The 16,613-nt window shown below is 40.3% G+C and overlaps 1 pseudogene; it reads left to right on the forward strand.

The window, feature by feature from the left end:
• Window positions 1-14,884: 14,884 nt before the first annotated feature.
• Window positions 14,885-16,271, forward strand: LOC124681284 (annotated as a pseudogene).
• Window positions 16,272-16,613: the final 342 nt, after the last annotated feature.

The raw sequence follows: 16,613 nt of genomic DNA on the forward strand, positions 1-16,613 counted from the left end.
ACCCATGTGTTATTTTGCTACAGTACTTTGTTTTATATTTGTGTCTTGGAAGTTGTTTACTACTGTAGCAACCTCTCCTTATCTTAGTTTTGTGTTTTGTTGTGCCAAGTAAAGTCTTTGATAGTAAAGTAAGTACTAGATTTGGATTACTGCGCAGAATTGCTGTCACGAATCTGGGTCTAATTCTCTGTAGGTAACTCAGAAAATTATGCCAATTTACGTGAGTGATCCTCAGATATGTACGCAACTTTCATTAAATTTGAGCATTTTCGTTTGAGCAAGTCTGGTGGCCTAATAAAATCCATCTTTACGGACTGTTCTGTTTTGACAGATTCTGCCTTTTATTTCGCATTGCCTCTTTTGCTATGTTGGATGAATTTCTTTGATCCATTAATGTCCAGTAGCTTTATGAAATGTCCAGAAGTGTTAAGAATGATTGTGTCACCTCTGAACATGTTAATTTTTATTGTCCACTAACCCTCTAATGAGTTGTTTCGAGTTTGGTGTGGAGGAAGTTTTCAAGGGTCAAGAGAGGAGGATGATATACTACGATCAAGAAGAGTGAAAAGTCTAAGCTTGGGGATGCCCCGGTGGTTCATCCCTGCATATATCAAGAAGACTCAAGTGTCTAAGCTTGGGGATGCACAAGGCATCCCCTTCTTCATCGATAAATTATCAGGTTCCTTCTCTTGAAACTATATTTTTATTCGGTCACATCTTATGTGCTTTACTTGGAGCGTCTGTGTGCTTTTGTTTTTGTTTTTGTTTGAATAAATTGGATTACATCATGCTTGTGTGGGAGAGAGACACGCTCCGCTGGTTCATATGAACACATGTGTTCTTAGCTCATAATATTCATGGCGAAGTTTCCTCTTCGTTAAATTGTTATATGGTTGGAATTGGAAAATGATACATGTAGTAATTGCTATAAATGTCTTGGGTAATGTGATACTTGGCAATTTTTGTGCTCATGTTTAAGCTCTTGCATCATATGCTTTGCACCCATTAATGAAGAAATACATAGAGCATGCTAAAATTTGGTTTGCATATTTGGTTTCTCTAAGGTCTAGATAATTTCTATGTATTGAGTTTGAACAATAAGGAAGACGGTGTAGAGTCTTATAATGTTTTCAATATGTCTTTTATGTGAGTTTTGCTGCACCGGTTCATCCTTGTGTTTGTTTCAAATAACCTTGCTAGCCTAAACCTTGTATCGAGAGGGAATACTTCTCATGCATCCAAAATACTTGAGCCAACCACTATGCCATTTGTGTCCACCATACCTACCTATACTACATGGTATTTTCCCGCCATTCCAAAGTAAATTGCTTGAGTGCTACCTTTAAAATTCCATCATTCACCTTTGCAATATATAGCTCATGGGACAAATAGCTTAAAAAACTATTGTGGTATTGAATATGTAATTATGCACTTTATCTCTTATTAAGTTGCTTGTTGTGCGATAACCATGTTTACCGGGGAACGCCATCAACTCTTTGTTGAATTTCATGTGAGTTGCTATGCATGTTCGTCTTGTCCGAAGTAAGAGAGATCTACCACCTTATGGTTAAGCATGCATATTGTTAGAGAAGAACATTGGGCCGCTAACTAAAGCCATGATCCATGGTGGAAGTTTCGGTTTTGGACAAAATCCTCAATCTCATATGAGAAAATTATTAATTGTTGTTACATGCTTATGCATAAAAGAGGAGTCCATTATCTGTTGTCTATGTTGTCCCGGTATGGATGTCTAAGTTGAGAATAATCAATAGCGATAAATCCAATGTGAGCTTTCTCCTTAGACCTTTGTACAGGCGGCATAGGGGTACCCCTTTGTGACACTTGGTTAAAACATGTGCATTGTGATGATCCGGTAGTCCAAGCTAATTAGGACAAGGTGCGGGCACTATTGGTACACTATGCATGAGGCTTGCAACTTATAAGATATAATTTACATAATGCATATGCTTTATTACTACCGTTGACAAAATTGTTTCATGTTTTCAAAATCAAAGCTCTAGCACAAATATAGCAATCGATGCTTTTCCTCTATGGAGGACCATTCTTTTACTTTCATTATTGAGTCAGTTCACCTATTTCTCTCCATCTCAAGAAGCAAACACTTGTGTGAACTGTGCATTGATTCTTACATATTTGCATATTGCATTTGTTATATTGCTTTGCATTGACAATTATCCATGAGATATACATGTTACAAGTTGAAAGCAACCGCTGAAACTTAATCTTCTTTTGTGTTGCTTCAATACCTTTACTTTGAATTATTACTTTATGAGTTAACTCTTATGCAAGACTTATTGATGCTTGTCTTGAAGTGCTATTCATGAAAAGTCTTTGCTTTATGATTCACTTGTTTACTCATGTCATACACATTGTTTTGATCGCTGCATTCACTACATATGCTTTACAAATAGTATGATCAAGTTTATGATGGCATGTCACTCCGAAATTATCTTTGTTATCGTTTTACCCGCTCGGGACGAGCGAGAACTAATCTTGGGGATGCTGATACGTCTCCAACGTATCGATAATTTCTTGTGTTCCATGCCACATTATTGATGTTATCTACATGTTATATGCACACTTTATGTCATATTCGTGCATTTTCCGGAACTAACCTATTAACAAGATGCCGAAGTGCCGGTTCCTGTTTTCTCGCTGTTTTTGGTTTCAGAAATCCTAGTAACGAAATATTCTCGGAATCGGACGAAATCAACGCCCGGGTTCCTATTTTACCCGAAGCATCCGAACACACGAGAACCGCCGGAGAAGGGGGCAGGGCCACCACACCACACCCCGGCGCGGCCAAGGGGGCGCGCCCCCTAGGGTGTGGCCCCCGCGGAAGCCCTCCTGCGCCGCCTCTCCGCCTATATAAAGCCCCCGACCTAAAAACCTCGGGGCGTTCGACGAAAACCACGAAAACCTTCCGGAGCCGCCGCCATCGCGAAGCCAAGATCCGGGGGACAGGAGTCTCCTGTTCCGGCACCCCGCCGGAGCGGGGAAGTGCCCCCGGAAGGCTTCTCCATCGACACCGCTGCCATCTCCACCGCCATCTTCATCACCGCTGCTGCTCCCATGAGGAGGGAGTAGTTCTCCATCGAGGCTCGGGGCTGTACCGGTAGCTATGTGGTTCATCTCTCTCCTATGTGCTTCAATACAATAATCTCATGAGCTGCCTTACATGATTGAGATTCATATGATGATGCTTGTAATCTAGATGTCATTATGCTAGTCAAGTGAGTTTTACTTATGTGATCTCCAGGAGACTCCTTGTCCCACGTGTGTAAAGGTGACAAGTAGTGTGCACCAGTGTGGGTCTCTTAGGCCATATTTCACAGAATACTTATTCATTGTTGAATGGCATAGTGAGGTGCTTATTTATATCTCTTTATGATTGCAATGTGTTTGTATCACAATTTATCTATGTGCTACTCTAGTGATGTGTTATTAAAGTAGTTTTATTCCTCCCGCACGTGTGCAAAGGTGACGATGTGTGCACCGTGTTAGTACTTGGTTTATGCTATGATCATGATCTCTTGTAGATTGCGAAGTTAACTATTGCTATGATAATATTGATGTGATCTATTCCTCCTACATATGCATGAAGGTGACAATGTGCATGCTATGCTAGTACTTGGTTTAGTCTTTCGATCTATCTTACACTAAAGGTTACTAAAATATGAGCATTATTGTGGAGCTTGTTAACTCCGGCATTGAGGGTTCGTGTAATCCTACGCAATGTGTTCATCATCCAACAAAAGTGTAGAGTATGCATTTATCTATTCTGTTATGTGATCAATGTTGAGAGTGTCCACTAGTGAAAGTCTATTCCCTAGGCCTTGTTCCTAAATACTGCTATCGTTGCTTGTTTACTGTTTTACTGCGTTACTACTGCTGCATTACTACTGCTTGTTTACTGTTCTGGGCAAAGCACTTTTCTGGTGTCGTTACCGTTGCTACTGCTTATTCATACCACCTGTATTTCACTATCTCTTCGCCGAACTAGTGCACCTATTAGGTGTGTTGGGGACACAAGAGACTTCTTGCTTTGTGGTTGTAGGGTTGCATGAGAGGGATATCTTTGACCTCTTCCTCCCTGAGTTCGATAAACCTTGGGTATCCACTTAAGGGAAACTTGCTGCTGTTCTACAAACCTCTGCTCTTGGAGGCCCAACACTGTCTACAAGAATAGAAGCTCCCGTAGACATCAGTCATCAAGCTCATCTCTTTCTTCCCTAAAAACTTCACTCTCACTATTCTCCAAATGTTGCTGCAAAGGATTACTAGGAGCAAGAGCAATAGATGCACACTGTTCAACTTTAAAATCACTATTAGGCGAATCAATTTTATAAGGAGTTTTGGTAAATTTAGAGAAGTTAAACTCATAATATTGACCAGCAAATTTAGTCAAAATTTTCTCTTTCTTGCAATCTATAATAGCTCCACAAGTATTTAGAAAAGGTCTACCAAAAATGATAAGACAATATTTACTAGCAGCGGAACCAAGTACCAAAAAGTCAGCAGGATATTTAATCTTACCACATAGAACTTCCACATCTCGAACAATACCAATTGGAGAGATAGTTTCTCTATTAGCCAGCCGAATAACCACATCAATATCTACAAGTTCACAAGAACCAATTTCGTGCATAATCTCCGTGTAAAGCTCATAAGGAATAGCACTAATACTTGCACCAATATCACATAAACCATAATAACAATGATCACCAATTCTAACAGATAGCATAGGAACACTAGCTTTCCTAGACTTATTAGGATGCGAAACAATATTAGAGGCATCTTCATAGAAAATAATATGACCATCCTCCACATTTTCAGTCACAAGATCTTTAATAATTGCAACAGTAGGTTCAACTTTTATTTGTTCTTCAGGTTCTATAGGTTTCTTTTCACTTTTATGAACCGCACTATTTATAACAGAGTACTCCTTCATTTTAGCGAGGGAAAGGAGTTTTTTCAATATAAGCTTCGGGAATAACATGATCAACGAGTTTCAACTACAACACATTTATTTATAGATGAATCAATTTTATCTTTATACGGTTCATGATACTTATCAAAGTTCTTCTTAGGCAATTCATAATGAGAAGCAAAAGCTTTATAAAGATTTGCAGCAACTTGAGAATCAAGACCATAAGTAGCACTCATATTACGAAATTTATCAGTATCCATAAAAGCTTCAATGCATTTATAATCATAATTTATACCTGATTCTCTATCCTTGTCGTTCTCCCATCCTTCAATATTTTCTTGGATCCGATTAAGAAGGTCTCTTTTAAACTCTTCCTTGTTGCGTGTAAATGATCCAGAACAAGAAGTATTCAGCAAGGTCTTGTCTTGAAAAGAAAGTCTTGCATAGAAATTATCAATAATAATATTACCAGGAAGCTCATGAATGGGGCATTTGAGCATTAAAGACTTCAATCTCCCCCAAGCTTGGGCAATACTTTCTCCTTCATGAGGCAAAAAATTATATATGCGATTCCGATCTTTGTGAATCTCACTTGGAGGATAGAACTTAGAATAAAACCGGGGCACAATATCATTCCATTCAAGAGAATCCCCATTATCCAGTAATTTATACCAATGCGCCGCTTTACCAGACGAGCGATACGGAGAATAGTTTCTTCCTCACTTCATCCATAGCAATACCTGCACACTTGAATAAACCGCATAATTCATGTAAGAACAAGTAAATGATCTCCGGGGTGGACAGTTCCATCCCCCGTATAACGGTTATCCACTACACGTTCAATAATTTTCATAGGTATTTTGTATGGTATTTCTTCCTTACCTGGCGCCTCATCCACTACCTTTGAAGTAGTAGTAGATTTCCCAAATAAACACTCAAGAGAAGATCTCTCCATAATAAATTATAGCAGCAGGCAGAAATAAAATCAGCACAAACAGTAGAAATTTCCCTTACCAATTCCACTTACCAATAGCGCTTCACTCCCCGGCAACGGCGCCAGAAAATAGTCTTGATGACCCACAAGTATAGGGGGTGTATCGCAATATCTTCGATAAGTAAGAATGTCGATCCCAACGAGGAGCAGAAGGTGTTGACAAGCAGTTTCGATGAAGGATTCACTGTAAATGCTCACAGACAAGTATTCGGGGGTTTTGATGTAACGGATGAATAAAGTACGAGTAAGTAAAGTGCGAGAGTAATAATTGCAGCGAGTGGCCCAATCCTTTTTAGCACAAAGGACAAGCCGGTTTGTTTACTTATAATAACCAAACGTTCTCGAGGACACACGGGATTTTAGTCTAGTGCTTTCGCTACATACGGCTAATTAATCTTCATTGTTTTGATAAGTGTTGTGCGGGTGAACCTATGCTAATGTACCGCCCTTCCTAGGACTAATACAAACTTGTGATTATACGCCTTGCAAGCATCCGCAACTACAAGAAAGTAATTAAGATAAATCTAACCACAACCTTAAACTACGAGATCCTCGCTATCCCTCCTCGCATCGATATACCAACGGGGGCTCAGGTTTACGTCACTCCGGCAACCCCGCAATTGGCAAACGAGTACAAGATGCATTCCCCTAGGCCCATAAAGGTGAAGTGTCGTGTAGTCGACGTTCACACGACACCACTAGAAGAATAACACCACAACTTAAATATCATAACATTGAATATTACTCAACCATACTTCACTACTAACATTTAGACTTCACCCATGTCCTCAAGAACTAAACGAACTACTCACGAGACATCATATGGAACATGATCAGGGGTGATATGATAATGAATAACAATCTGAACATAAACCTTGGTTCAACGGTTTCACTCAATAGCATTAATAACAAGTAGAAATCAACACCGGGAGAGTTTCCCCTATCAAACAATCAAGATCAAACCCAAATTGTTACAGCGGTGACGGTGTGCGGCGGTGGAGACGGCGGTGATGATGATGAAGATGATGGTGATGGTGATGGAGATGATGTCCAGCTCGATGACGGTGACGATGGCGTCGATTTCCCCCTCCGGGAGGGAATTTCCCCGGCAGATCTCAGCCTGCCGGAGAGCTCTTTTCTCTCTGGTGTTCTCCACCCCGCAGAGGCGGCTGTGGCTCTTTTTGACGTACCCCTGGAGCTTAGGTTTTCGGGACGAAGGCGTACGCGAAGAAAAGGAGGCGAGAGGGGGCTGTGGGCCCCCTCCTCACAGGGCGGCGCGGCCAGGGCAGGGCCCGCGCCGGCCCGTGAGGGGGCCCATGGCGGCCCTCCTCGGCTCCCCCTTCGGCTGCCTTCGTCATCCGGAAAAATAGGATTTTTCATATAATTTCCATCAACCGTTGATCTTCCGAAATATTGCAATCCGACGGTGCTTTTTCCAGCGAGAATCCTGGCTCCGGTGCGCGATCCCCAAATAATCATGAAACATGCAAAATAGATGAAATAACATAAGTATCATCTCCAAATATGAAATATATCAATGAATAACAGCAAATTATGATATAAAATAGTGATGCAAATTGGACGTATCATATGCTTGACTTGCCACCATTGAAAAATTGTTATTTGGATGTTAATCTTGCTGATCATTCTACAAAGAAACCTTTGGGGAGAGTTGATAATGTTCGCATTACCGTTAACAATAACCTTGTCCCCGTTGATTTTGTTGCCTTGGATATTGAATGCAATGCATCTTGTCCCATTATATTGGGAAGACCTTTTCTTCGAACCGTTGGAGCTATCATTGATATGAAGGAAGGTAATATTAAATATCAATTTCCTCTCAAGAAAGGTATGGAACACTTCCCTAGAAAGAGAATGAAGTTACCTTTTGATTCTATTATTAGAACAAATTATGATGTTGATACTTCGTCTCTTGATAACACTTGATATACACTTTCGCGCCTAGCTGAAAGGCGTTAAAGAAAAGCGCTTATGGGAGACAACCCATGTTTTTACTACGAGTACTTTTATTTTATATTTGAGTCTTGGAAGTTGTTTCTACTGTAGCAACCTCTCCTTATCTTAGTTTTGTGCATTGTTGTGCCAAGTAAAGTCTTTGATAGTAAGGTTCATACTAGATTTAGATTACTCGCGCGTAAACAGATTTCTTTGTCTGTCACGAATCTGGGCCTAATTCTCTGTAGGTAACACGAGAAAATTATGCCGGTTTACGTGAGTGATCCTCGGATATGTACGCAACTTTCATTCAATTTGAGCATTTTCATCTGAGCAAGTCTGGTGCCTCAATAAAATTCGTCTTTACGAACTGTTCGTTTTTGACAGATTCTGCCTTTTATTTCGCATTGCCTGTTTTGCTATGCTTGATGGATTTTTCTATTCCATTGACTTTCGAGTAGCTCTGTGCAATGTCCGAAGTGTTAAGAATGATTATGTCACCTCTGAACATGTAAATTTTAATTGTGCACTAACCCTCTAATGAGTTGTTTTGAGTTTGGTGTGGAGGAAGTTTTCAAGGATCAAGAGAGGGAGATGATACAATATGATCAAGGAGAGTGAAAGCTCTAAGCTTGGGGATGCCCCGGTGGTTCACCCTCGCATATTTTAAGAAGACTCAAGCGTCTAAGCTTGGGGATGCCCAAGGCATTCCCTTCTTCATCGACAACATTATCAAGTTCCTCCCCTGAAACTATATTTTTATTCCATCACATCTTATGTGCTTTGCTTGGAGCGTCGGTTTGTTTTTGTTTTTGTTTTTGTTTGAATAAAATGGATCCTAGCATTCATTGTGTGGGAGAGAGACACGCTCCGCTGTTGCATATGGACAAATATGTCCTTAGGCTTTACTCATAATATTCATGGCGAAGGTTGAATCTTCTTCGTTAAATTGTTATATGGTTGGAATCGGGAAATGCTACATGTAGTAATGTTAAAATGTCTTGAATAATTTTATACTTGGCAATTGCTGTTCTCATGTTTAAGCTCTTGCATCATATACTTTGCACCTATTAATGAAGAAATACATAGAGCTTGCTAAAATTTGGTTTGCATAATTGGTCTCTCTAAAAGTCTAGATAATTTCTAGTATTGAGTTTGAACAACAAGGAAGACGGTGTAGAGTCTTATAATGTTTACAATATATCTTTTATGTGAGTTTTGCTGCACCGGTTCATCCTTGTGTTTGTTTCAAATAAACCTTGCTAGCCTAAACCTTGTATCGAGAGGGAATACTTCTCATGCATCCAAAATCCTTGAGCCAACCACTATGCCATTTGTGTCCATCATACCTACCTACTACATGGTATTTCTCCGCCATTCCAAAGTAAATTGCTTGAGTGCTACCTTTAAATTTTCATCATTCGCCTTTGCAATATATAGATCATGGGACAAATAGCTTAAAAACTATTGTGGTATTGAATATGTACTTATGCATTTTATCTCTTATTAAGTTGCTTGTTGTGCGATAACCATGTTCCTGGGGACGCCATCAACTACTCTTTGTTGAATATCATGTGAGTTGCTATGCATGTTCGTCTTGTCTGAAGTAAGGGCGATTTACCATGAGTTGAAAGGTTTGAGCATGCATACTTGTTAGAGAAGAACATTGGGCCGCTAACTAAAGCCATGAATCATGGTGGAAGTTTCGAGTTTTGGACAAATATCCTCAAATCTCTAATGAGAAAATTAATTGTTGTTGAATGCTTAAGCATTAAAGAGGAGTCCATTATCTGTTGTCTATGTTGTCCCGGTATGGATGTCTAAGTTGAGAATAATCAAAAACGAGAAATCCAATGCGAGCTTTCTCCTTAGACCTTTGTACGAGCGGCATAGAGGTACCCCTTTGTGACACTTGGTTAAAACATATGTATTGCGGTGATAATCCAGGTAATCCGAGCTAATTAGGACAAGGTGCGGGCACTATTAGTATACTATGCATGAGGCTTGCAACTTGTAGGATATAATTTACATGATGCATGTGCTTTATTACTACCATTGACAAAATTGTTTCTTGTTTTCAAAACCAAAGCTCTAGCACAAATATAGCAATCGATGCTTCCCTCGTCGAAGGGCCATTCTTCTACTTTTATGTTGAGTCAGTTCACCCATTTCCTTCGTCTTAGAAGCAAACACTTGTGTTAACCGTGCATTGATTCTTACATACTTGCATATTGCATTTGTTATATTACTCTATGTTGACAATTATCCATGAGATATACATGTTACAAGTTGAAAGCAACCGCTGAAACTTAATCTTCCTTTATGTTGCTTCAATACCTTTTACTTTGAATTATTGCTTTATGAGTTAACTCTTATGCAAGACTTATTGATGCTTGTCTTGAAGTACTATTCATGAAAAGTCTTTGCTATATGATTCATTTGTTTACTCATGTCATTTACATTGTTTTGATCACTGCATTCATTACATATGCTTACAATAGTATGATCAAGGTTATGATGGCATGTCACTCCGTAAATTATCTTTGTTATCGTTTACCTGCTCGGGACGAGCGGGAACTAAGCTTGGGGATGCCGATACGTCTCCGACGTATCGATAATTTCTTATGTTCCATGCCACATTATTGATGATATCTACATGTTTTATGCATACTTTATGTCATTATTATGCGTTTTCCGGAACTAACCTATTGACGAGATGCCGAAGGGCCGATTCTTTGTTTTCTCGCTGTTTTTGGTTTCGAAATCCTAGTAAGGAAATATTCTCGAAATCGGACGAAATCAACGCCCAACATCTTAGGATTGCATGAAGCTTCCAGAACACCCGAGAGCCGCCAGAGGGGGGCCACGAGCCCACCAAACGATAGGCCGGCGCGGCCAAGGGGGGCCCGCGCCCCCCTGTTGTGTCGTCGCCTTGTTGACCTTCTGACGCTGCCTCTTCGTCTATATAAAGGTCCCTGACCTAAAACTTCGATACCGAGAGCCACGATACGGAAAACCTTCCAGAGACGCCGCCGCCAATCCCATCTCGGGGGATTCAGGAGATCGCCTCCGGCACCCTGCCGGAGAGGGGAATCATCTCCCGGAGGACTCTTCACCGCCATGGTCGCCTCCGGAGTGATGAGTGAGTAGTTCTCCCCTAGACTATGGGTCCATAGCAATAGCTAGATGGTCGTCTTCTCCTTATGTGCTTCATTGTCGGATCTTGTGAGCTGCCTAACATGATCAAGATCATCTATCTGTAATGCTATATGTTGTGTTTGTTGGGATCCGATGGATAGAGAATACTATGTTATGTTGATTATCAATCTATTACCTATGTGTTGTTTATGATCTTGCATGCTCTCCGTTATTAGTAGAGGCTCGGCCAAGTTTTTACTCTTAACTCCAAGAGGGGGTATTTATGCTCGATAGTGGGTTCATGCCTCCATTAAATGCGGGACGATGACGAGAAAGTTCTAAGGTTGTGGATGTGCTCGTTGCCACTAGGGATAAAACATTGATGCTATGTCCGAGGATGTAGTTATTGATTACATTACACACCATACTTAATGCAATTGTCCGTTGTTTACAACTTAATACCTGGAAGGGGTTCGGATGATAACCCGAAAGTGGACTTTTTAGGCATAGATGCATGCTCGGATAGCGGTCTATGTACTTTGTCGTAATGCCCTGATTAAATCTCACTATACTCATCATATCATGTATGTGCATGGTCATGCCCTCTTTATTTGTCAATTGCCCAACTGTAATTTGTTCACCCAACATGCTATTTATCTTATGGGAGAGACACCTCTAGTGAACTGTGGACCCCGGTCCATTCTTTTACATCGAATACAATCTACTGCAATACTTGTTCTACTGTTTTCTGCAAACAATCATCATCCACACTATACATCTAATCCTTTGTTACAGCAAGCCGGTGAGATCGACAACCTCACTGTTTCATTGGGGCAAAGTACTTTGGTTGTGTTGTGCAGGTTCCACGTTTGCGCCGGAATCCCTGGTGTTGCGCCGCACTACATCCCGCCGCCATCAACCTTCGACGTGCTTCTTGGCTCCTACTGGTTCGATAACCTTGGTTTCTTACTGAGGGAAAACTTGCTACTGTGCGCATCATACCTTCCTCTTGGGGTTCCCAACGGACGTGTTAACTCCGCGCAATCAAGCGCTGAGACATATTTATAATACTTTATGTAGATGACATATAGTTGGTTATAAATGATGTAATTGTATACTTGATCAAAAGGTTTCATTGAGAATTAACTTCAATATGAACTGAAACATATTTAGTGTCAAGATCTATGAAGATAGATTGAAACACATAATAAGTTTAAGTTAAAGTACATAGAATGAATATTGAAGTAGTTCAATATAAAAATATTAAGAAATGTGTTCTTTTCATGTGAAGGTTTAACTAGGCTTGAGTGTATTTGACACTCGATGAGTAAAAACACATGAGTGATTTTAGATCACGAATAATATGTACAAAATCAGATGTCCTGTGCTAAAGTGTTATGAGCATATACCAGAATGATTCATGTGATGATCATTGGACGACAGTAAGACTATCCCTGAGTGCTTTAGAAGAACCAAGGATATATATAGTTTTATATGGGGTAATGACAAACAAATCGATGTAAGGTGTTACACCGATATTAGTTTGGTCACATATAAAAATAAAATTTCAATCTCAATTAGGCTAAGTGTTTTTTAAAAGGTAGCACAATGAGCTAGAAGATGTCTATGCTAGATTTAGATGAGTTCTAAATATTGTGACGAATTCTACAAAAGAAGGCAGAGTATGTCATTGTTTTGACAATGATTGAGGATGTTAAGTCAAGAAGTTCTTTGAGAACTTGGTGTAGTTCCGATAGTGTCAGAACTTTGAAGCTATATTGTGTGTGACAATATTAGTGACATATTTCAGACCGTGGAATTAAGGTTCCACCAGAAGACCTAACATATTTAATGCCGACTCATTTGGAAATTGAGTGATGCGTGAAGACGCAAATGAATTGCAAAATACATACGTTTATGAGCATGTCAGATCCGTTGACTGAAACCTCTCCCATGAGCCAAACATGATAAGCACCAGAAGACCAAGGTGTTATATCTTTACAAATGTAAACTAGATTATTGATTCTAGTGCAAGTGGGAGACTGTTGGAGATATGCCCAAGAAGCAATAATAAAGTGGTTATTATATATCTGTGTTTATGATAAATATTTGCATACCATGCTATAATTGTATTAACCGAAACATTGATACATGTGTGTTATGTAAACAACAAGGAGTCCCTAGTAAGCCTCTTGTATAACTAGCTTGTTGATTAATAGATGATCATAGTTTCATGATCATGAACATTGGATGTTATTAATAACAAGGTTATGTCATTAGATGAATGATATAATGGACACACCCAAATAAGCGTAGCATAAGATCATGCCATTAAGTTCAATTTGCTATAAGCTTTCGATACATAGTTACCTACTCCTTCGACCATGAGATCATGTAAATCACTTATACCGGAAGGGTACTTTGATTACATCAAACGCCACTGCGTAAATGGGTGGTCATAAAGGTGGGATTAAGTATCCGGAAAGTATGAGTTGAGGCATATGGATCAAGAGTGGGATTTGTCCATCCTGATGACAGATAGATATACTCTGGGCCCTCTCGGTGGAATGTCGTCTGATTAGCTTGCAAGCATGTGAATAGTTCACAAGAGATGATATGCCACGGTACGAGTAAAGAGTACTTGTCGGAGACGAGGTTGAACAAGGTATGGAGATACCGATGATCAAACCTCGGACAAGTAAAATATCGCGTAACAAAGAGAATTAGTATCGTATGTAAATGGTTCAATCGATCACTAAGTTATCATTGAATGCGTGGGAGCCATTATGGATCTCCAGATCCCGCTATTGGTTATTGGTCGGAGAGGAGTCTCGACCATGTCGGCATAGTTCACGAACCGTAGGGTGACACACTTAAGGTTTGATGTCGTTTTAAGTAGATATGAAATATGGAATGGAGTTCGAATGTTTGTTAGGAGTCTCGGATGGGATCCATGACATCATGAGGAGGTCCGGAATGGTCCGGAGAATAAGATTCATATATAGGAAGTCACTTTCCAAGTTTGGAAATGATCCGATGCATTTATGGAAGGCGCTAGAATATTGTAGAACCTTCCGGAAGAAATCACCATGGAAGGTGGAGTCCCGGTTGGACTCCACCAACCCCAACCAGCCAACCAAGTGGGAGGGTGGAGTCCATGGAGGACTCCACCTCCTTGGCCGGCCAAGAAAGGGGGGAAAGGGAGAGTCCGTGTCCCCCTAGGTTTCGTCCATATGACAGTTTTTGAATTGGGGTCTTATTCAGATCTTTGGGAAAACCCTTGGGTGTTCCACCTATATAAAGAGGAGGAGAGGGAGGGGCTGGCTACCCCAAGTTGTCCGCACCACCTAGGCCCCCCAGGCCGGCGCCCAAACAACCCCCCTCTCCCAAACCCTAGCCTCTCTCCTCCTCCATCTTCTTCCACAACGCTTAGGCGAAGCCCTGCCGGAGATCTCCACTGCCACCGACACCACGCCGTCGTGCTATCGGGATTCCGAGGAGGATCTACTACTTCCGCTGCCGCTGGAATGGGGAGAAGGACGTCGTCATCAACACCGAACGTGTGACCTGACCGAGTACAGAGGTGCTGCCCGACTGTGGCACCGTCAAGATCTTCTATGCGCTTTTGAAAGCGGCAAGTGATCGACTACAGCAACAACGAGATCTAATCTCGTAGGCTTTGGAAATCTTCGAGGGTTAGTCTCATGATCTTCTCGTTGCTACCATCTTCTAGATTGGATCTTGGCTTGTTATTCGTTCTTGCGTTAGGAATTTTTTGTTTTCTATGCTACGAATCCCTTCAGTCATTACAAGTTGTCCATCCATAGGCTGCGGGGCAAGGATATGATGGGGCTTCAAATATGAGAGGTGAATTCAAAGGTTTGCAAAAGAAAATTCTTGACGAGAACCCCTTTGCTTTCTATGTTCACTGTTTTGCCCACCGGCTGCAATTGGTGGTTGTCTCAGTTTCTAGTTGTTGCTCCTCCATTTATGATTTATTTGAGCATGTCTCCTTGATTGTCAATACAACAAGCGCATCTTGCAAGAGGAGGGATATACTGATAGAACAACATCATCAAAATATTCTAGATAAGCTTGATATAAACTGGTAGAGGTCTGCACCAAGAAACAAATTTATCTCGACCAGGGGATACTAGAATGGGGTTCACATCATACAACTTTGATTCGTCTGAGTGAAATGTGGAAGTCGGTATTATTTGTGCTTCGGGAGGTCCATGATCAAGGGCGTGGACCCTCTTCGAAGACAGGAGTTTGATAGAAATAATGGAGAGCTTCAAATTTGCTTTCACCTTGAATCTTATGTTAAAGTTGCTTGGTATCACTAGTGAGCTATCTCACATCTTACAAAGAAAAGACATCAACATTGTTAATGCCATGGAATTAGTTGGTGATGTCAAATCTCGGTTGGCCTCTATGAGAGAAAGTGGATGGGAGGATTTCTTTGATGAAGTCAAACTTTTTTGTGCTGCCAATGGTATTCCGGTGCCTAATATGGATGAACGAGTACCTGTTCGTGGTCGTTCAAGGACTGATGGTGTGACTTACACTTATCTTCATTTTTATCGAGTTGCGATCTTTTATGTTGCCATCGACAAGATATGCACCGAGATGAATCATCGCTTTAATGAAGCATCTTCAGAGATAATAGTGGCCTTCTCATTTCTTCATCCAAAAAATTCTTTCTCTAGGTTTGATGTGGATAAGCTTGCTTTGCTAGGCTAACTGAAACTTATGGTGGGGATTTCTCTAGTGGTGATCGTGCAATCATAAGAGACCAACTTGAAACTTACATTGTTCACGTCCGAAGGCATGAGGCATTTAGTTCTTGTAAAGATCTTGAAGGTCTGGCTTCAAAGATGATTGAAACCGAGAAACATTTGGTTTTTCCGTTGGTCTACAAACTCATGGAGTTGACTTTGTTATTGCCGGTCTCAACAGCATCGGTTGAGCGAGTATTCTCAGCAATGAAGATTATCAAGTCTAAATTGCGCAATAATATGAACAATGTATGGTTTAATAACTTGATGATTTGCTACACCGAGCGAGAGATTTTCAAGGATCTAGAGGATGATGCTATTGTTAGACAATTTCAAGCCATCAAGGATCGGAAAGGAAAATTGCCTACGCCTAATTAGCACATTATTGGTATGCTCCATTGTCAGAAGTTTACTTTTATCATTGTAATGCTACTACCCTAGTATATTCGACATTATATTTCCTACTTAATTTATGTTTTTTTTACATATATGATCTACTCCCTCCGTCCATAAATAGATGTCTTAGAGTTATCTAAATTTAGATGTATCTATACACTAAATAGTGTCTACATACATTCAAATTTTGACAAATCTAAGACATCTATTTATGGACAGAGGTAGTATGAAACATTATTGGTTATATGCATATGATGTTTATCTGAATATGTGACAATTGTGGTTCTTGGTAGACAAAAATGAGTATTTTAGTTTGCAGTGTGCCCATGCTTTGAAAAAACTGTAGGTCCGCCAATGGCACCCGGTAGATTTGGGGAACATTCACCGTCAAAACTTATTT

The sequence above is a fragment of the Lolium rigidum genome, unplaced genomic scaffold, assembly GCF_022539505.1.
Source record: "Lolium rigidum isolate FL_2022 unplaced genomic scaffold, APGP_CSIRO_Lrig_0.1 contig_38615_1, whole genome shotgun sequence".
Classification (NCBI taxonomy): Eukaryota; Viridiplantae; Streptophyta; class Magnoliopsida; order Poales; family Poaceae; genus Lolium; species Lolium rigidum.